Source organism: Leopardus geoffroyi, chromosome A3 (genome assembly GCF_018350155.1).
Source record: "Leopardus geoffroyi isolate Oge1 chromosome A3, O.geoffroyi_Oge1_pat1.0, whole genome shotgun sequence".
Taxonomy (NCBI): domain Eukaryota; kingdom Metazoa; phylum Chordata; class Mammalia; order Carnivora; family Felidae; genus Leopardus; species Leopardus geoffroyi.
The window spans coordinates 131,976,714-131,998,200 of record NC_059336.1 but is presented as its reverse complement, the minus strand read 5'-3'; the positions used below and the strand labels follow the sequence as shown (position 1 = coordinate 131,998,200).

At 50.1% G+C, this 21,487-nt stretch overlaps 1 protein-coding gene across 3 annotated transcripts in view; it reads left to right on the top strand.

Moving 5' to 3' along the window:
- Positions 1–21,487, top strand: part of GREB1 (growth regulating estrogen receptor binding 1) — a 147,118-nt gene that overhangs the window by 11,370 nt on the left and 114,261 nt on the right. The gene's annotated exons all lie outside the window — the stretch shown is intronic.

The following is a 21,487-nucleotide window of genomic DNA, read 5'->3' as shown; positions in this document are numbered from 1 at the left end:
CAGAGAAGGTAAGTAGCGTGTGCGAGGCCATAACCCCAGGAAGCGGCAGAAACAGAATTTGGACGCAAGCAGCCTGGGCCCAGGGTCTGAGCTCTTAGGCCCATGTGCGTTATTCTCTTGTGTCCCAGGTAGGATAAGGTGCTTTTTTTCTCGAGTCAGTGGGATTTGGGCGAGCCGGGAAGGGAGGGCCTTCTGGAGCACCTTGGGGGGTCTGTGCTAGGCGCCCTGTGCACCCTGTCGCGGAATTGTCACGGCAGCCCTCCGATGTCCTCAGCGTTGCCCCGTTTCACAGACAAGGGAAGCCCGGCTGGGAGAGGTGACGGAAGTGATAGTCAGAAAGCGATGGGGCGAGATTTCACACGTCCCGGGGGCTGGGTGTGACTGCAGAGTCCTGTCCATCCTTGTCCTTGTCCTCAGGGATCCAGTTTCCTTCCAGAAAGCGTCCGCTTCCCGCTTTCGCTCTCTTGAGATCAGGCGCTGGCCACACTGTGCAGTGCTCTCGATTCACAGGGAGGAGGACGCCTCTCAGGTTGGGGCTGGGGTCGCCAGGAGGATCTTCTTTCAATTATGTGGTCACCGTGGGAGGGAGCAAAGATGATGCCTCGCTGGGGATTTTAACCCCCTCAGTTTATATTTATCTGCGGTCGTTTGCATGGCTGAAAAGGAACGGCTCAGAGTTGGCCCTCGGTTGCTCCCTTCCAATCGCCGTGGTGCGAAGCCGGCAGATTCCCAGAGGGGCCTCTCTCGCAGAGACAAAGGCCAGGAACGGCAGCGCCTGCCTCTTCTCCAGCCCTGTGGCCGCGCTTGAATATCTGATTGACAAAGTGAGGAGTCTGGAGGAAGCATAAGTTGCTAGCAAGAAGAATATAGATTTTAAAAAAAAAAAAATTTTTTTTTTTCAACGTTTATTTATTTTTGGGACAGAGAGAGACAGAGCATGAACGGGGGAGGGGCAGAGAGAGAGGGAGACACAGAATCGGAAACAGGCTCCAGGCTCCGAGCCATCAGCCCAGAGCCCGACGCGGGGCTCGAACTCACGGACCGTGAGATCGTGACCTGGCTGAAGTCGGACGCTTAACCGACTGCACCACCCAGGCGCCCCTAAATGCTGATTTAATTAACATTGTAATTTTGAGATAATTGTAGATTCACATGTAGTGGGAAGAAACAGTACAGAGCTCTCATGTACCCTCTACTCAGTGTTTCCTAATGTTAATCTCGTTCTCTTTTTTTAATGTTTATTTTTGAAAGAGAGAGAGCGAGTGAGCGAGCTTGAGAGCATGAGCAGGGGAGGGACAAAGAGAGAGAGGGGGACAGAGGATCCGAAGCGGGCTCTGTGCTGACGGCAGAGATCACGACCTGAGCTGAAGTTAGATGCCTCACCGACTAAGCCACCCAGGTGTCCCCCAGTGGTAACATCTTGCAAAGCTATAGTACGGCTATCACCGCGGTGATACCGTCAAGATAGGAATTGCTCCATTCCTGCAAGGGGCCCTTACGTTTCTCTTTCAGGGACACAGCTCCTGCTCTGTCCACTCTTGTCCCCCCATCCCTGGGTCCCCACAATCCAATCATGGGTCTGTTATCCCGTTCTATAATTTTGTTGATTCACAAGTGTTTTATAAATGTCATCATACAGATCGTGATCTCTTAAATATTTTTTTCTAATGTTTATTTCTGAGACAGAGCATAAGCAGGGGAGGGTCAGAGAGAGAGGGAGACACAGAATCCGAAGCAGGCTGCAGGCTCCGAGCTGTTACCACAGACCCCGACGTGGGGCTCAAACCCACAAACCGTGAGATCATGACCTGAGCTGAAGTCGGTCGCTCACCCGACCGAGCCACCCAGGTGCCCCCAGATCGTGATCTCTTGAGGTTGGCTCCCTCGCCGTGCCCACTTAGCACGATTCCCTGGGGATTCACTTGGCTGTTTTGAGTATCAGTAGTTCGTTCCTTTTTATTGTTGAGTTACCTTGAAGGCTAGGGATGTACAGCAATTTATTTGACATTAACCTGTGAAAGGATATCTGAATTGTTTCCAGTTTTTGGCTGTTATGACTAAAGCTAGTGTTAACATTTGTGCATATTAGTGTAACATTTTTGTGTAAACATGAATTTTAACTTCTTTAATTTCTTTCTTTCTTTATTTTTTATGTTAGAAAGGGAGAAGGGGAGAGGGGCAGAGGGGGGTGGGAGAGAGAGAGAATCCCAAGCAGACTCCACGCTCGATTCCGAGCCCCACGTGGGGCTCCATCCGGTGATCCCAGGATCACGACCCGAGCCGAAATCAAGAGTCAGATGCTCAACCGACTGAGCCACCCAGGCGCCCCTTTTTCATCTTCTTAATAGGGTCTTTTGCAGAGCCAAACTTGTAAATAAAAAAAAAATTTTTTTAATGTTTTTATTTATTTTTGAGACAGAGAGAGACAGAGTATGAGCAGGGGAGGGGCAGAGAGAGGGAGACACAGAATCTGAAACAGGCTCCAGGCTCTGAGCTGTCAGCACAGAGCCTGACGCGGGGCTCGAACTCACAGACCGTGAGATCATGACCTGAGCCGAAGTCGGACGCTTCACCCACTGAGCCACCCAGGTGCCCCCAAACTTTTAAATTTTGATGAAATCCAGAGTATCAATATGTCATTAAAAAAATTTTTTTGTTAACATTTATTTATTTTTTAAGAGACAGAGCATGAGCAGGGAGGGACAGAGAGAGAGGGAGACACAGAATCCGAGGCAGGTTTCAGGCTCCGAGCTGCCAGCACAGAGCCCGACGCGGGGCTCAAACCCACGAACCGCGAGATCATGACCTGAGCCGAAGTCGGGCGCTCAACCGACTGAGCCACCCAGGTGCCCCTATCTGTATATCGTTTTAAGGCTTGTGCTTATGGTGTCAAATCTAAACGCTCTTTGCCTTGCCCTAAATCCTGAAGATGTGGCTTTTGCTTTCAGTTTTATATGTTATGTTTTACATGTAAGTCAGCGCTTCACGTTGAGTTGCATCACGTGTGAAGGTTTAGGGCAAGATTCATTTCTTCGCCTGCAGGTATCCAATTGTTCCAATACTGTTTGTTGAGAAGGCTGTCTTCCGCTGAATTGCTTTCGCACTGATTTAAGATGTCAAGAATTGGTGCTTTTTATTACCAAGTCAAATTATTTGGGCCACAAAAGGGCCTAAAGTTTGCGCAAAAAATTTGAGATACCGATACAATTTTAGGCTTCAAGAGATCCCTAAGGACAGTTCAGCTCAGGAACACTGTAGGTCCGGACTTCCTGGCAGTTAGGTGGGGGTGTGAGTCATGGCACGGGGAATCTGGGCGGGTGGTGGGAGGCTGATGTCCTGGGGAGTTTTGTGCAGCTGGGCGGCCTTCCTCTCCAGGGAGGGGTGGTGACGCTGGGTGTCCTGGGTCAATCTGGGGCACGCTGACCTTGGGGGTGGAGTTGGCCTTGTGGTAGGCATGGGCATGACCGGGTTAGGCTCCCACTTTGTCTTCTGTGTCAGCTGCAGCCCTGCCTGGTCTCTGACTGATTTCAGCTGTCAGCTCCTGTGAGGTCTCCTGGCCTCCCCCTGTGGCTTCCAGCAGCTGGCTGTTCGAATCCCAGTGTGCAGGACACAGCAGAACTCAAGTGCGGCTTTGGGAGTGTGAGTGCACATATTTAAAAAAATGCTGTTACTGTTTAAAAATGTTTTCTGTTACACAAACGTGTTCATTGGAGAGGAGGTAGCTAGCACGGTTCAAGAGCATTTATCTGTAATCCCCAGGCCCCAAGATAATCCCTGTAAACACAAAAGTATTCATTTTGGAAGGAAGATTATAATAGTTATTGTTATTTTTGCTCGTTTCTTTCAAAAACTCCAGTCTCCAGCTGGGCCATAAAGACACAGAGCTGGTTTGGAAAAAGAGAGAAAAAATTGTTTTCTCGTTGGCTGGAAGTGGAGAGTTGTGACATTGCTGACCACAAGGCCCACGTGGCCCATGTGGGGTGCCGTGGTCAGCGGGGAGCGGGGGGCACGCCGCCCTGCCAGAAGGTGGGCGCAGGGGGGCCGGCTGCAGCCAGGACTGCGAGAATGATCTTTTGTTTCCACTGTTCAGCTGTCCAGGATGACGGCTGAGGACGTCTCGTGTCTAAACACTGCTATCTGCCTCTGTCCTTTGCCCCGAGGGTCTAACGGGTCTCCCCACAGGGAACCCCGGAGAGCCGGGTTTCCATCATGCTATGAATTCCAGGCAAGAGCGGATCAGTCGTATTTGCCTTGACCATTTACCTCGGTCTCTCTGTTTTGTTCTGAGGGAAATTGGTCTACTTAGCCGATGAAAACACTAGAAAACCTTTTCTCTCACATTTCAAATGTTATATGAGTTAACTGCAGAAAAACGTATAAAACACAGACAGGTGCAAAACAGAAAACTAATTCCTCCACCTAGAAATAAGGTCTTGTTTAAAAAAAATATTAAAATACATTTTTTAATGTTTATTTATTTTTGAGACGGAGACAGAGAGGGACAGAGAGCAGGGGAAGGGCAGAGAGGGAGACACAGACTCTGAAGCAAGCTCCAGACTCTGAGCTGTTAGCACAGAGCCCCATGGGGGACTCGAACCCATGAACCGTGAGATCATGACCTGAGCTGAAGTCAGTCGCTTAATCGACCGAACCACCCAGGCACCCCTGTTTATTTTTATTAAAAAAAAAAGATTATTTATTTATTTTTGAGAGAGAGAGGGAGGGAGAGAGGGAGAGTGAGCAGGGGAGGGGCAGAGAGAGAGAGGGAGATACAGAATGCGAAGCAGGCTCCAGGCTCTGAGCTGTCAGCACAGAGCCCAACACTGGGCTTGAACTCATGGACCGTGAGATAATGACCTGAGCCGAAGTTGGACGCTTAACTCATTGAGCCACCCAGGTGCCCCGTAAGTTCTTGTTTTTTTAAGTGTATATGTGTAAAATAGACGTATTACCCGAACTATCATATATTATACGTGTGATTTTCCTGTAGATGTACAAGGAAACTTTAAGCAGGTCATTACTGTAAATATCCTTCCCCACAAATTTTGATAGTTGTGTGCTATCATAATCCCTTTTTACATAATTTCTTTGCATTGTAGAAACATTGCTTTAAAAAAATTAAAATGGTACGGTTGCCTTTTCTGGTTAGTAAAGAATTGTTGCTGTAGCTAAAAATGATCTGCTTTGGTAACAGGAGTGTTTCAAAAGTATCATTCAAGTAACATATTGTTACTTTATTAGTTTTTGGCTGCAGAGAAAAGGGAACCCTGAGATTTGCAGAGTTTTGTGGAGCTGTTCCAGGGCACTTGATGTCTTCAGGGCAGGGAGTGGATGCTGGTCAGACTTCTGCCCCCCACAGGGCCCCTCTCTGGGAGAAGTCTGACCAAGGGAGAAGTCTGACCAAGGAGACCAGCAGGCAGGTCCCCGGCACATTTCCCTAGGCCGGCTTTTGGCTAAGAAACAAGAGAAGGTGTAGAGAGTTCTGGCAAGCTGCCGTTGGATTTCTGTGCGAGCCCGAGATGCCAGAAGAAGGAACAGTGGGCGAGCTGCCAGTTCACTCCCCATCTTCAGCTGTGATGTGACTTGGGCTGGGCCGGAGGTCCCATCTGAGAGTCACAGATCCTGCGGGGACGAGCTCTGCCTTTGTGCCCTGTTACTGTCACGGGTGCCTCCCCGCCCTGCTCGCCCAGCTCCTGGAGGGCGGGCACCAGGGCTCCCTCATCCCGGCACCTGCTGGACCGAGCAGGGCGCCCCGGCCTCCTGGAATCGGCCAATGAGCTTGTTCAGGTTTTTCATGAAGGGACCCTGTTTAATCAGCGGTGCGCCCTACCGACTTCACGTTTATTCGTTTAAGTCCTGAGCATCTTTGAGTAAATTGCCGCAGGGGTGACGAGGGGCAAAAGGATGTGCCTTGGGGGGTGGGGTGGGCATCTCAGTTCTTGGGGAGCGGGATTCTTTCCATGATGGGGTGTCCAGCATTTTAAGACGTTTCCTGTTTCTCTCTGTATTCCTATGACCCGGTTCCCTCTAGACGGAAGGTGGTTTTAGGTTCTATTTTGCAATACGCTTTTTAGGAAGATAATCTTGAGATGTGTCCAACTGCAGACGCGTAAGTGCCTACTTCTTGCCAGGTCCTCGCTGCTTTTTATCTTCAGGAATCCTACTCGTAGGGTCCCCTTTTTATTTGTTTGCCCCGGCCTGATTTTTAACTTGTTAGAGCCCGGATTTCTGTTTACGTGCACAGAACTGGGACAACACAGAGCCTTGCTCAGTTCATTTATGCGCTCCTTGAATAAAGGCAACGATTACACCTGGGAAAATATTTACCGACCACACACTCGGACCAGATACTCCGTCTCTCCACCTACGTTGTTATCTTCATCTCGTGAAGGCACATAGGAGGCCGAGTGAGTGCATAATTATTGTAACAAGCCCGCGAGGCAAGTTGTATCGTCTCTGTCTCATAGTTGAGGGACGGAGGCCGCGAAAGCCACGCTGATGGGTCATGCAGGGGGAGGGGTGCGGCTGGCGTTCACACCGATGCCTGTCCGGAGTCAAGGCTGTGTTGGTGCCCCCGGGCTGTCCTACTTCATTGCCAGTGACGGAAGAGAAGGGGCTACGGCAGACGTTGATTAGCGACGAGGACCGGTTTTCAGAGGATGGTCGTGTGGCCGCAGGAGATGCTACCCTCCCTGCCTTAGCACCCCCCGCTTTGGATACGGGTTCTTCGTGTGCCCTAGGTCAGAGATGACCTCCCCAGTCCAGATACCCTTATGGTTTTTTTTTTTTTTTTTTTAATTTTTTTTTTCAACGTTTATTTATTTTTGGGACAGAGAGAGACAGAGCATGAACGGGGGAAGGGCAGAGAGAGAGAGGGAGACACAGAATCGGAAACAGGCTCCAGGCTCTGAGCCATCAGCCCAGAGCCCGACGCGGGGCTCGAACCCACAGACCGCGAGATCGTGACCTGGCTGAAGTCGGACGCTTAACCGACTGCGCCACCCAAGCGCCCCATACCCTTATGGTTTTAAGATGTCTGGAAGACATCATTTACCTTTCCATGGGTTTCCTTAGAAATTCTAGTGGCCAGTTTTTGTGGGGAAAACAGAACTTAAAAAAAAAAAAAAAGGATAGTGGCATTTCGGGTGACTTTGGGGGAAAGAGTGCCTGAAAGCCGGTGGCAGATTCCCGATGTGGCAGAAACAGAGTCACCAGAAAGCCAGGAAATGTGAGTCGGTTTAGCAGGTGCTGCTGTCCATTATCTGGAAATTCTCTTTAGATCTTGACACTTTTCACCGGAATAACCATAACATTTCCTTCCAGCTTTTAATTTTGATTTGGTGTTATTTTTGTGATGACTCATCGAAAACATTTCCAAGTCTCTATTATTTTTCACACGTTTAGAGAAAGGTACACCCACATCAAGAGGGTGATCAATAATAGACAGAGTGCCAGAATATTGATCCTGTCCTTGAAATCTGGTAGTAACAAATCAATAAATGATAACAAATGGCGACAATGTTCGCACTTGCTTGCACACAGATACTGGAAGAAAAGTAATAGGAAAGTACGCCTTGATAGCTATGTAATCAGGGAAGATGATTATGTTCGGTTTTGGCAAACCTTCAGAGGTGGTGCAGGGAGACAGAGTGATTTGCTTACAGTCCTACAATGAGAAAGTGACAGGCTGGCATTAAAGGGATCACTTTTTAACCTTTTTTAAAATTTTTTTTTTGGGGGGGGAGGGAGAGGGGCAGAGGGAGAGAGAGAATCCCAAGCAGGCTCCACGGTGGGGCTCTGACGTGGGGCTCTGTCCCACGGCTGTGAGATCATGATCTGAGCAGAAATCAAGTAGGAATCTTAGCCGACTGAGGCACCCAGGGGCCCCTCGCTCTTTACTTTTATTTGTTTCTAATTTTTGCTGGAGTACAGTTGACACGGAACGGGACATTAGTTTCAGGTTGTACAACAGAGTGATTCAACAAGCTACTTTATGACCGTGCGATTCCATTACAGTGCTGTTGACTGTGTTCCCAATATCCTTTCGTCCCCATGACTTCCTTTTTCCGTAACTGGAAGCCTGTGTCTACTGTCTCCTGCATTCATTTTGCTATGTTGGGCTCCTGGCAATTATCGGTCTGTTCTCAGTGTTTAAAGGTCTGATTCTGCTGTTTTGTTTATTTAATTCACTTGTTTTTAAAAAAATATTTATAACATTTATTCATTTTTGGGAGACAGAGAGACACAGCACAAGAGGGGAGGGCAGAGAGAGAAGGAGACAGAATCCGAAGCAGGCTCCAGGCTCTGAGCTGTCGGCACAGAGCCCGACGCGGGGCTCGAACTCACAAACCGTGCGTGAGATCGTGACCTGAGCTGAAGTTGGACGCTTAACTGTCTGAGCCACCCAGGCGCCCCTGTGTTTTAGGCTCCACATATGAGTGAAATTGAACGGTAATTGTCTTTCTCTGTCTGACTTACTTCACTTAGCATAATAGACCCTCTAGGTCCGTCCATGTTGTCACAGACGGCAAGATCTCATCCTTTTTATTTTTTTTTTCAACTTTTTTCTTTTCTTTTTTTTAATTTTTTTTATTTATTTTTGGGACAGAGAGAGACAGAGCATGAACGGGGGAGGGCAGAGAGAGAGGGAGACACAGAATCGGAAACAGGCTCCAGGCTCCGAGCCATCAGCAGCCCAGAGCCCGACGCGGGGCTCGAACTCACGGACCGCGAGATCGTGACCTGGCTGAAGTCGGACGCTCAACCGACTGCGCCACCCAGGCGCCCCCAAGATCTCATCCTTTTTAATGTGAAGGCATCACATTTGTTTATTGTTATGACAAATATTTGTTTAGCAGCCGTAGTGTGTCAGGTACCAGGGACAGACTGGTGAGCCAAACACACATGGCCCCTGTGTGCACAGGAGTGCCGTTGAGTGGGGGAGAGAGACTATCAGATGACCCCTGAATGGGCAAGGAGGAATGTCCTTAGGTGGGAAGAAAGTTCCAGGAGAGCAGCACAGCCTGATCTAGACTGGGACGCGATCCGATGATGGTTGGCAGTAACCGTGAGGCTGCGGGGGAGGGCGGTTTGTCCTGACCTGGGAAACTGTGAGCATCCAAGGGCACGGCCCGTGTGGCAAGTGCCTGCAGGAGGCAGAGGGGTGCGGCCAGGTGGGGGCCTGCCCAGGCGGACCTCTCAGGGTTTGTTAAAGGGTGAGAGAATCTCACTGCAAAGCAATGGGAAGCTGCTGTCGGGGTTGAAGAGGGTGGGTGGGAGTGGGGTGGGTGGTCGGGTTAGTGGTCTGCCTCCCAAGCTGCCTCTGAAAACCTGATGCTCCCTGTGAAGCTTCCTTCCCGGCCTTTGACTGTCCAGCCGGTGGTTTTCTAAGCTGGCTGGCAGGTGGCCTTCCTGGGTCCCCCCCCCCCCCCCCCCAGTCAAGATTTATACATGGGTAGGAGTCAGTATAAGCTTTTCTGGGCCTTAGCCATGACTGGTGTTTCCTTCGTGTCTTTCCTCGATTTGCCAGATTCGTAGCATTGCAAGAATTTGAGGCACTGAGGACCGTTCATGGGGTGACCTCCCTTCTCTTGCTTATCCACGCGCTCCCCATTTGGAAGTCTGGCAGAGTCCTCGTCTCCTTTTGTTTTTTTTAGTTTATTTTTTACTTTTTAAGATTTTACATCTGAATTAGCATATTGTGCAACAGTGATTTCAGGGGTAGATTCCTTAGTGCCCCTGACCCATTTAGCCCATCCCCCCCTCCCATACCCCCTCCAGTAACCCTCAGTTTGTTCTCCATATTTACGAGTCTCTTCTGTTTTGTCCCCCTCCCTGTTTTTATATTATTTTTGTTTCCCTTATGTTCATCTGTTTTGTCTCTTAAAGTCCTCACATGAGTGAAGTCGTATGATTTTTGTCTTTCTCTGACTAATTTCACTTAGCATAACACCCTCCAGTTCCATCCACGTAGTTATAAAGGGCAGCATTTCATTCTTTTTGACTGCTGAGTAATACTCCATTGTGTGTGTGTGTGTGTGTGTGTGTGTGTGTGTGTGTGTGTGTATTCATCCATGAGGGACATTTGGGCTCTTTCCAGACTTTGGCTATTGTCGATAGCGCTGCTATAAACATGGGGGTGCATGTGTCCCTTTGAAACGGCACACCTATATCCCGTGGATAAATGCCTAGTAGTGCAATTGCTGGGTCATAGGGCGGTTCTATTTTTAGTTTTTTGAGGAACCTCCATCCTGTTTTCCGGAGTGGCTGCACCAGCTTGCATTCCCAAGAGTCCTAGTCTTCTAAGAAACCCTCCCTGTGTTTGCAGACATTCTCTGATCTCTTTTGTCTCCTCTGTTTGAAGCTTATTGTTCCGACTACAGAAGCAGGGGAAAGGGTATTAAGGTAAAGCACTGAGGCGGGCAGGCCTAAGTCCTTGCTGGCCGAGCAGGAAGGGTCTGCTTTTCACTCCCCAGCTCTGCACACTTCCGTGACCCAGGGCACCTGGCAAGCACCTGATACGTTACACACGCATCCGGAGAAAAGCCGAGGACTGCTCCTTCCTTTGCCTTCCTGCCTTTCATAGATGCTGGAATTGACTTCAGACTTTCACTCTCTCGGGTGAGAGAGAACTCCCGTTTCCTCCCCTCTTCCCTCCCTCTGTTGTGGGTGGGGGACTGGGGGTTGGGGGAGGGGAGGCATCTGTGCAGCGCCCCAGGAGGGGCAGGCCGGGATTCCCTTGCACGAGCAGAGACAAATGAGGCCACGCATCATTCACGTCCCGAGTCCTGCTCTCAGACGAGTTACAGCGGCTTGATCTTTGGGCACAGATGTCTTCTCAAGGCTATCGAGTGGATGCATGATTGCAAGATACATACCTGCGTCCTCACCTTTGGGGTCACTTGGTGGACTAGATGCATTTCGTCCTGAAAAGGCCGAGTAGGAGAGGCTTGTGGGCTCACATGTAATGGCCCCACTGTCTCCCAAGCCTGGGTTTGCTGGGGTGTGTTTAGAAGTAAATAAAAATGTTCCCCGGAGGTGTGAGCATGTGCACTGGGTACCTATACATGCAAGAAAATGTTTTCTGAAAATGTAACATGAACACGCGTTGCTGTGGATTTTCTTCCATATTTGATTCCTTAGTTTGGCACAGTTGGGAATCTGGGGTTAGGTGGGATTTAGTCGCCGACTTCCCGGGCCTCTTTGGGTGGGAATTCTGTCACCTGGAAGATGAGGGTGAGACTGGGAGGTTGGGGGTCCCGCTCAGCGATGCTGTCCTCTGGCCCAGTGGTAGTGTTTCCTGTCGCAGTGCATCAGCTGGTGCATTCCTCCTTCAGTCTTGCTTGGGTGTAGACGGTGGGGTTTGCTATCCTTGAGAAGCGTGGTTTGGGATGGGGGCGGGACACATAAGCAGGTAGTTAACACGGAGCCGAGCAGAGAGGGGGAGTGGCCACGCTGTGCGCAGAAGCTTTTTCCGGCGTTGAACCTGTGCCAGTGGCCCAAGGGGCACCAGCCACGCTTTCTCATCAGTAAGGCCAGTGCAGGTAGCTGCTGCCCAGGCCCGTGAATCAAAGCTTCTCTTCCCATGATTGACCTCCTGGGTAGTCCTTTCCGCACACCCTTCCTGATCAATGGTGTTTTGTTAATTGCGTGATGGGAAACCCACGGTGGCAAATGGACAACACTAAGGGTTTTGCTGGTGTATTATGTTTTCACCAGACCAGACGCCTTTGCAAGTGGTTAGGAATTGGGGGTGGCTTGTCCACAGGAGATGAAGCCCTCCTCTCTCCTCCCTTCATTTATTAAAAGTTTGTTATGCTTAAGCATTGGGATATCTGGTGGCCAGGAAAAAAAGAATAAGGCCTGGTCTTGCAGTAGAAGGAGGTAAGATACCACAAAGGTATCGTGGGAATGCAGGAGAGAGGAGCGCTTTTGGCTGGAAATGTCATGGAGAGTTTCATGGAGGAAGGTCATCTGAGTTAGCACTTTATTTTTTTTTTGTTTGTTTTTATTTTTTAAAGTTTATTTATTTTGAGAGGGAGAGAAAGTGTGAGCAGGGAAGGGGCGGAGAGAGAGAGAGAGAGAGAGAGAGAGAATGAATGCATCCCAAGCAGGCTCTGTGCTTGAACCCATGAAACTTGAGATCATGACCTGAACCAAAGTCTGATGCTTAACTGACGGAGACACCTGGGTGCCCCCTGGGTTAGCACTTTTAAGTTAGCACTTGGGACAGGTGAAGAGAAACACACATTCCCGATGGAGGGAGTTGTACCGGCACACATCTGAAGGTCAAGGTGTTTTGTTTTGTTTTTTCTAAAATTGAATGTTAAGTGAGTATCTTCAGTTTATCTAGTGTCAACGATGATGGAGTCCTCCGGGGTCTCAATTTTCTTTTCTTTTTTCTTTCTTTCTTTTTTTTATTTATTTTTTATTTTTTTTATTTAAAAAAAATTTTTTTAACCTTTATTTATTTTTGAGACAGAGAGAGACAGAGCATGAACAGGGGAGGAGCAGAGAGAGAGGGAGACACAGAATCTGAAACGGGCTCCAGGCTCTGAGCCGTCAGCACAGAGCCCGACGCGGGGCTCGAACTCACGGACCGTGAGATCGTGACCTGAGCCGAAGTCAGATGCTCAACCGACCAAGCCACCCAGGCGCCCCTCTTTCTTTTTTTTAAAGAGAGAGAGAGAGCAAGAGAACAGGGGAGGGGCAGAGAGAGAAGGGGAGAGAGGATCGGAAGCAGGCAGGCCCCGCAGTTCAGCGCAGAGCCCGATGCGGGGCTTGAACCCGTGAACCATGAGATCGTGGCCTGAGCCGAAGGCAGACACTTAACCGACTGAGCCACCCAGGCATGGGGTCTCGTTCTCCTATACAAATGAGGTGGTTAGAGTCGGTGACTGTGACCACGTCCCCTTCAGGCGGCTGTTGGGTCTCCGATGAGCAAATGGAGACAGAGCAGGTGGAACCAGGATGAGGCCAGCCCTGCTGTGGCTGCTGCTGCCACCGCCGCCTCCTGGGCATCTGGTTGTTGACAGGTGCCCGGCACAGCGCTGAGCACTTTATACCTGCTGCTTGCACCTCCGGCAGAAAGCCTGAGGGCGGGACTTCATCAGCCCTGTTTCACGGATGAGGTCGCGGAGGCCTGGGGAAGGTTACATAACTGGCTCCAGAATAGAGTACGTGCAGCAGGTTCGAGTCCAGGGCTCCTGCCTCCTCTCCAACCATCCCCCAGGTGTGCAGCCCTTTTCCCGACGCTCTGGACACACTGCAGTTGGGCTGCGGCCGAGAACTCACTTGCAGGATCAGAGTTGCGCCCGCAGCAGGCGCCCTCTTAAGTACAAAGTATTGATGTCGCCTTCTGCGTTTAAATACACTGATTTCGATACAGAATTACACGATAGTTAATAACCCACGTAACCAAGGAATTAAAACACCACGTGACTAGTTTTGCCGAGCAGGTAGCAGGAGAAGCACTGACATTTCCTCACGGAGGGTCTCTCGCACCAGCAACAACGAAACAGGGAGAATAAATAGTAACGACGAAAGCGGCCCTGCAGGGACTGTCTACTCCGGTCTGGCCACGAGATCAGGTGCATTACGTTTGAAATCAAGAAACGATTGGGGCGCCTGGGTGGCTCAGTCGGTTAAGCATCTGACTTCGGCTCAGGTCATGATCTCGCAGTTTGTGGGTTCGAGCCCCGCGTCCGGCTCTGTGCTGACAGCTCGGAGCCTGGAGCCTGCTTCGGATTCTGTGTCTCCCTGTCTCTGACCCTCCCCCGTTCATGCTCTGTCTCTCTCTGTCTCAAAAATAAATAAACGTTAAAAAAAAAAAAAAACAATTAAAGTGAACCTGCATCGTTTCACTTCTTGCTGTTGCTACTGTTTCCGAGAACTCGTCCGGAACTTGCTGTTCCGGGAAATGGGTATTATTATGGCTGATACAGGAGTCCCATGGCACCTTCTGCTTCTCAGAGTCCCTCCCCCGCCTCCCCCCCCCCCCCCAGGTCCCTACCAAACCTGTCCTGCCCCTCCACTAGGCGGGGATCCCCAGACCACGGAATTTGGGAACTGTTGCTGCTGTTGCCGTACTGGCCTTGGGGTGGAGGAGCAAACGTCTGTTTCGTGCTCTCCTGAATTACTTCAAGTGGGGATTCTGGTCTCTGCCTAGTTCTGTAAGTCATCTAAACCTGGGTTGTGTTGCTTTACAATGATGTGTGGAAGAAACGATCCCTGGAGGCATTTCTAACCTGGAAGGCACCAAACTGCATAGTGGATGTCATTGTTTCCAGAGGCTTCTAGCCAGCTTCTAGCCCACTTTCCTAGTGTAGGAGGTCTCCAGCCCTGTGCCCACCGTGGCCCCAATACTGCGTACCAGGCTCTTCGTGCCCACTTTCCATCACTAGATCTTCCTTCTCTAGGGACCTTCGGCAGCTGGAATTTCTGATTCTTTCCGGGGAGAAACCTCAGTCCTTTCAACCAGGGCTGGCCTTGACCCCACAGCCGCCCCTCCCCACCCCATGCATCTGGGACACAGGAGTGTGACCCTGGAGTGTTTCCCGGAGCTCGTTTCCTAGCACAGCCGTACCCTATCGGCTCTTCAGCGGCCACACAAGCGGCCTCCCCTCTGCCCTGCACGTGGCCCAGGGAAGGCTGGCTTCACATCCTTCCTGACGTCTCTGGATTGCCACACCGACTTCTGCGTGGTAGCCAGCCAAACAAGAACACGCACAGTCCTTCCAGGAACAAACAGTCACCGTCCGGGACAGCGTAGTCTAAACCTATGCTTAGAGCAAAAGCAAAGAAAACAAAAGAAAACAAAACATCATCTTGGAGCCAATATAAACCAGAGAGATGTGGCCTCAACCATGTTGAAGACGATGTTTTTCCAGAGCCAGTCATTGCTGGAACAGAGTCCCCCGCCTGCCCCCCGCCTGCCGGGAATGCCCTCGGGGGTGTCTCCTGGAGCACAGAGCACCTGGAAAGTCGGTCCAGACCGACTGACCACTGACTTGCCAGAAATGACCACTTCCCCCTAAATCCCGGAGCCCCGGGGCCAAATCTGCCTTTTCTCTTTTTTCGGCCTTCAATCTGGAAAATTGTCAACGTACACAAAAGAAAGAAGAATTCTCATAACGAGCCTCCACATAAGCATTTCGCATCTCAAAAAAAATGAGCAACCCGTGGAAATCCTGTTGTGTCTATCCCACCGCGCCTCAAACAGCTTTCTTTTCCCTGCTGGGTTATTGTAAGGCAAATGCCGGATACGCGGTTGCATCCAAACGTACTTCCGCGGTGGAACAGTGGAGTGTGTGTGGTCAGTGGCTTTGTGATAGGGTTGTAAGGTGACCGTGGCAGCCACCCTCGTGAACATCACGTGACACACGAACTTGTTGAGTCGCTGGGTTTTCACACCTGAAACGAACGCCACGTTGCGTGTCAACACAATTCAGTTCCACCCAACTTCAATTACCAGAAACAAAACAAAACACAACAAAACCAACCTGAAAGTACTTTTGCGGGTATCTCTAAAGGGATTCTCTTTTTCAAGAAGCCATGACCACACCTAAAGAAGAAATTAACAGTAATTCCTTATGATCAGAACTGTCCAATTAGGATTCGGTTTCCCCGGATGTATCTTTAGGGTGTTTTTGCAGTTGGTTTGCTTGTTGGAATCAGGATCCAAACAAGGGCCGTATGTTGCAATTTATTGAAAAGTCCTTATCTTAGGAAGATAAGTTCTTCCTTTGTTATTATTTGTGTCTCCTTGCCATTTATTTGTTGAGAACACCAGGTCATTTGTCTCTTGCAGTCCCCTGCTTTCTGGATTTATCGATTGCATCCGCGGGCTGCTGTTTAATATCTACCTTTCCCCCTGTGTGTGCAGTAAATTGGTAGCTTGATGCAGAGGTCCAGTGTTTGGCCAGAGATGTCCAAGTGATGATTTGGACCTTATCTTGCATCACCACGGAAGGCACCTTGGGTCTGGTTGTCCCCCTCTGTGATGTTGGGATCAGCCCACGGGTCCAATGGGTCCAGGCATCGTGAGCCTGATCTATCCACTTAAAAACTCGCCATCAGGGGCGCCTGGGTGGCGCAGTCGGTTAAGCGTCCGACTTCAGCCAGGTCACGATCTCGCGGTCCGTGAGTTCAAGCCCCGCGTCAGGCTCTGGGCTGATGGCTCAGAGCCTGGAGCCTGTTTCCAATTCTGTGTCTCCCTCTCTCTCTGCCCCTCCCCTGTTCATGCTCTGTCTCTCTCTGTCCCAAAAATAAATAAATGTTGGAAAAAAAAAAATTAAAAAAAAAACAAAAACTCGCCATCAGCCTTTCAGCACTGGATTTAGCCACTGCTGATGGTCACAGCCAAGATCCTGATTTCATTAGGGTCTGCAAAATAATGATACCCTGATTTATAATTCCTTCTTCACGTAGTTGCTAGCATTCTTTTTAATTTATTTTGTTTTTAAAAATTTGTTCATGCTTACTTACCTATTTTGAGAGAGAGAACATGAACGGGAGGGGGGCAGAGAGAGAGAGGGAGAGAGAGAATCCCAAACTGGCTCTGCGCTGGCAGTGCTGAGCCTGATGTGGGGCTCGAACGCACAAACCGCGAAATGGTGACCTGAGCTGAAATCACGAGTCGGATGCTTAACCGACTCAGCCACCCGGCCACCCAGCTGCTGGCATCCTTACGGAGGACTTTCTCTCATCACTCTTTGGCTGCTCTACAATACAGTTTAGGTGGGAGAAGCAGGAAAAGTGTTTGGCTCCTTCTCTTTATCTACCAGGTTTCAGAATAATGGGTTTGTTCCCAGCATCCTCCAGAGTTGGCCAGGGAGGGTCGTTGTTGTGTTTTGAATGAACGTATGGATTGTTAACACATTCAGAGGGCCCCATTCGGTGAGGTGATGATTGTTTTTGGTGCTTATAGTGCCCACCTCTGGCCAGTGGCATCCCTTTGAGTTGGCTCCTGTAAGCTGGGCCTCAGCGTGAGGCCCAGGCTCACCTCCTCCCATAGTCTCTTTGAGAACAAAGCTTTTCCCTGTGAATGGCCTTGGGGAGCCAGACTTTGGTGAAGGTCATTCTCTGTCCACGTCCATCCAACATTTTTGCAGAGGTCATAGCCTTTCTGGCGTTACACCATCATTCCTATCTGAGCTGAGGCTCAAAGAAAGTCGAGTCTTCCCCCCCAAGGCGACATAGCCAGTAAAGGCAGAACTGGGGATCCAACCCAGGCACATTGGCTCTACGTCCCTGAAAACCAATGAGGGGGTGGGGACGGGGCAGGGGATGGCATTCCAGGTGGACGACTGTGAACTCAGGGCAAGGTTGGCTCGAACTAGGGTGGATTCGGGGGTGGGGGTGCGGGATGAGCACAGCACCTGCTTCTCATGCCGCCTTTGTTCCCAGGACTCTCCACTGCTATGCTGCCTCCTCCTTCTGCGTGGACTCGCCTGCTCCCTTCCACCCCGAGACAGCTTCTTGGGGACAGGGACCATTCCTAATGAAGCAGCGGACCCACATGTGGTCCAGAACAGACACTCCTCATAGATACATCGATACTTGGATGGGTACCCCCAACCGTGAGCTGGCGGAGTAACAGTAGTCCTGTTTCTTAGGGATGTCATGGGGATTAAATGAGATAATACACCCCAGGCGCATGCCCAGTTCCCGACGCACTGCGAGGACCTCTGTGGGTGTGACCACCATCACCGTCGGTGAGACTTTCCTCGCTGCCCGTCACTTTGCCCTCTGTGTCCCTAGAAAAGCATCTTGGTTCAGTCTCACGTGCTCTGTTATGAGGTGACTTCCAGCCCACAGCTGGTGACGTTTCCACAGCACAAGGTGGTGGAGTTACCCTCGGAACCGGTGCCAGAAATGCGAAGCCTTTTTAAAAATTTTTTTAAATTTTTAATCGAGGTGAAATTTATGTAACGTACAGTTAACCATTTAAAAGTGAACATTTTAGCGGCGTTTAGTACATTCGCAATTCTGTGCCGTTGTCACCTCTAGCGATGCTGTCTCTGGATTCTTTTTAACGTTCAAATGCTGTGGGAGGAGCACCGGTTCTAAATCTCTATCAGATTTAATTCTATCAGACTTAGATTGTTATATTTTTTTGTATTTGTTCTTCCCACATTTTTTTTTTTTTTCTTCCTAAGGTGGTTGACCACACCCCGCTTTGCAACCACCTCAGCAAATCACATTCTGGCCACAATACGGGGCCTCGAGGTCACGCTCCCTTTTTTCTAGGTGCTCTGTCGACCACTGGTTTCTGTGGAAGACCTCGTTTCTTAGGACCATCATTTAATTTCGTAGAAGTCGAAGAAAGAAATCATAACTTTTCTGGGGCTGAAGTAGTAAATCAGAGAAGCAACCCTTTTCCTATAAAGAAAAACTAATTCACTCAACAAATATTTAGGGAGTACTTAACTCCGTGCTATGCCCGGCGCATTTAGTAACACACTACAAAGATGCGACTGCTGCCAGGATTTTCTTGAAAACATCTGGGGAAGGGGAGGTTTGCATGTTTCCTAAGGCTTGAGAAGAAAATTAGTCTTGTAGGGCTGAGGATTGAGGCACGCTCCGTTTTGGTGGAAGGCACAATGAGCTTTCCTGGGCTGGGCTGGAGCAAAGTGGTGGGTCCTCTGAGTCCCTTTCCCTGAGACCTCTTACCTCCAGAGGCCACCTAAAGGCTCATAGAAGACAAAGCCGTGCCTCCCACACGCCGGTGCTCAGTGACCCAGCGCTAGATCCGAAGGATCCTCTTAAAAGCATGAAAGAAATGCCTCTTCCCAGCAACTCGAGACATTTTAGGCAGCCTCGCTGGTTTTATGTTTTATCTAAGTGGACGCGATTTAAGATTTATAGACAAAGACAATCAGGTCAAAGTGACCCGCCTCCTGTTTCTGGAGCTGCCTGGGTAAAAGAACTCAGGGAAGGGCTGTGTGGGGAGATGGTTATAGGTTCTTTTATCAAACCCTCTCCCTGGGACGGGAGACTTTGATAAAGTCAGAGCTTCCCTGGTCTTGAGCTGGAAAGGAAAGTTTAAAACCAGTAGGCTGAATTGGATCAGATTGTTTTCCTGTTATTCATAAATGGGACATTTCTATATATCGTTCTAGAAAGCTCTACAGATTAACCTATTCTCTTTGTTTTTCCAAGGAAGGATGTTTTTGCATCTGTTCTGGTGGGTCCATTGGGGATCCACAGGCTCATCTCCTTGACAGAGAGGGGTGGGCGTCTTTAACTTAGTCCCAGCGTGTGGGGCACCTGGGTGGCTCAGTTGGTTGGGCAGCCAACTTCGGCTTAGGTCATGACCTCACCGCTCGTGAGTTCGATCCCCGCGTCAGGCTCTGTGCTGACAGCGTGGAGCCTGGAGCCTGCTTCAGATTCTGTGTCTCTCTCTCTCTCTCTCTCTCTGCCCCTCTCCTGCTCATGCTCTGTCTCTTTCTCTCAAAAAAATAAGTAAATGTTAAAAAAAAAATTAAAACTTAGTCCCAGTGTGGGGAGAGTAAGGCTCTATGTCGTTCCTGAGGGATTTCAGTCTAAGAACGGAAGGATGGGCTCCTCAGGGAAGGAGGTTTTAAGCATTTTGGCTGTTGTAATTAATTTTTCCAGGATCGACATTCAAGATCTTTGCCATAATTGGACTCCCTGAATCCCTAGCACAGCCCTGGGCCCCTGGGAAACCTCTTAATCACCCTTCAAGGCCTACTTCCTTCAGGAAGCCTTCCTTAATCTTCTTAGCCACTCTGTTCTGAACTTCTGTAGCGTTGGGTTGGAAGAACCTTGAAGGGTGACTAAGAGGTCCCCCAGGAGCCCATTTCCTGATGACTGTAATTAACTGAGGGTTCTCAGTCTTGCTTTAAAAATATAAGAACATCCATCCACCCACCCACCCACCCATCCATCCATCCATCCATCCACCAACCCATCCATCCATCCATCCATCCATTCATCCATCCATTTGCCCATGTATCTCTCTAACCTTTCATCATCCATTAATCCATCCATCTGTCCAACCTTTCATCTGCTGATCCATCCACTAACCCACCCACCCACCTGTTCACCCACCCGCACATCCATCCATTTGCCTATCTGCTCATTACTCAATCCCTTATTCAACGTTCTCCAAACAGTATACAGTGTTCCTGGTATTGTGGCCAGTGCTGAGGTAACAGAGGTTGAGTCAGATAGAGACCATGCTGTCAAAGAGCTCAAAGTCTGGGCACGATAAGAGGAAACGTGGTGAGCAGAAAAAAATGGTTGAATGCAGACATCGTTATCTTTGTGCCTGGGGCTCTCCAAGAAGATATGAGGTTGTTTCTTTTCTTTTTTTCTTCTTTTTTTCACGTTTGTTTATTTTGAGAGACAGAGTGTGTGCAAGCAGGGGAGGGGCAGAGAGAGAGAAGGAGAGAGAATCCGAAGCAGGCTCCACCCTGTCAGCGCAGAGCCCAACACGGGGCTTGATCCCTCGAACAGAACCAGGAGATCATGACCTGAGCCACCAAGAGCAGTGGCTGCCATCACCTGTGTAGTGTGCGAGGGCCGCGAGGCTGGCAGCATTGCTCTGGGAAGCCCCTCCACCTGGGGACTCTCGGAACAGGGCACGGGGCTTTTCCGACCTTGACTGTTGAGTCAAGACCAAGCTCCTTACCCATCTGGGCCCACTTATGTTTCCAGCTTTCTTCTCTGCTCATGTGTCTGGAAGGTTCTTTGGTGTGCGCAGTGACCCAGGGTTACCCGGATGAGCCAGGCTGTGGATTCGGGGCGGGGGGGGGGGAGGTTGTGTCCTGGAGCGCCCGCCTCCGTGGCCAGGCTTGCCCCTCTTCCTCCCTGCTCCCCCGGCCCGCCCGCCATACCTTTGCCTTCCTGCGGGACCTGACTGTTCCCCTTCCCGGGGTGATGCTGGAGTCTTCCTCTGCCCCAAGGCTCTGTTCCTGCCTGGTCCCGTCTGGCTCGCCTCCCTAACCCAGGTACCAGCTCTTTTAGGCTGTCTGTGTGACCTCCTCCTTCCCAGCTGAGTGGGGTGTTTTTCCCTAAGTGTTATTTGCTACTGTGCCATATTTAGCGTCTTCCGTTACTGCTGGGGCTCTTCAAGCCAGCTAACGTGCCTGATGTTAGCGTGCCCGGTACATAGAGGGCCCCGAGCAAATTTGTTGGATAAATGAATGGATCACATATCGGTTGGGTTCCAAATTTAAGATGAGAAATGGGTTTGGGGCACCCTAAGTGGCTCAGCCCGTTAAGCGTCTGACTTCAGCTCAGGTCATGGTCTCGCCGTCCGTGGGTTCGAGCCCCGCGTGTGGGGCCCCGTGCTGACAGCTTGGAGCCTAGATCGTGCTTCCGATTCTGTGTCTCCCTCTCTCTCTGGCCCCCATCCCCACCCAACCCCGCTTGTACTCTGTCTCTCCCCAGAATACATAAGCGTTTAAAAAAAATGAGAGGGGCGCCTGGGTGGCGCAGTCGGTTAAGCGTCCGACTTCAG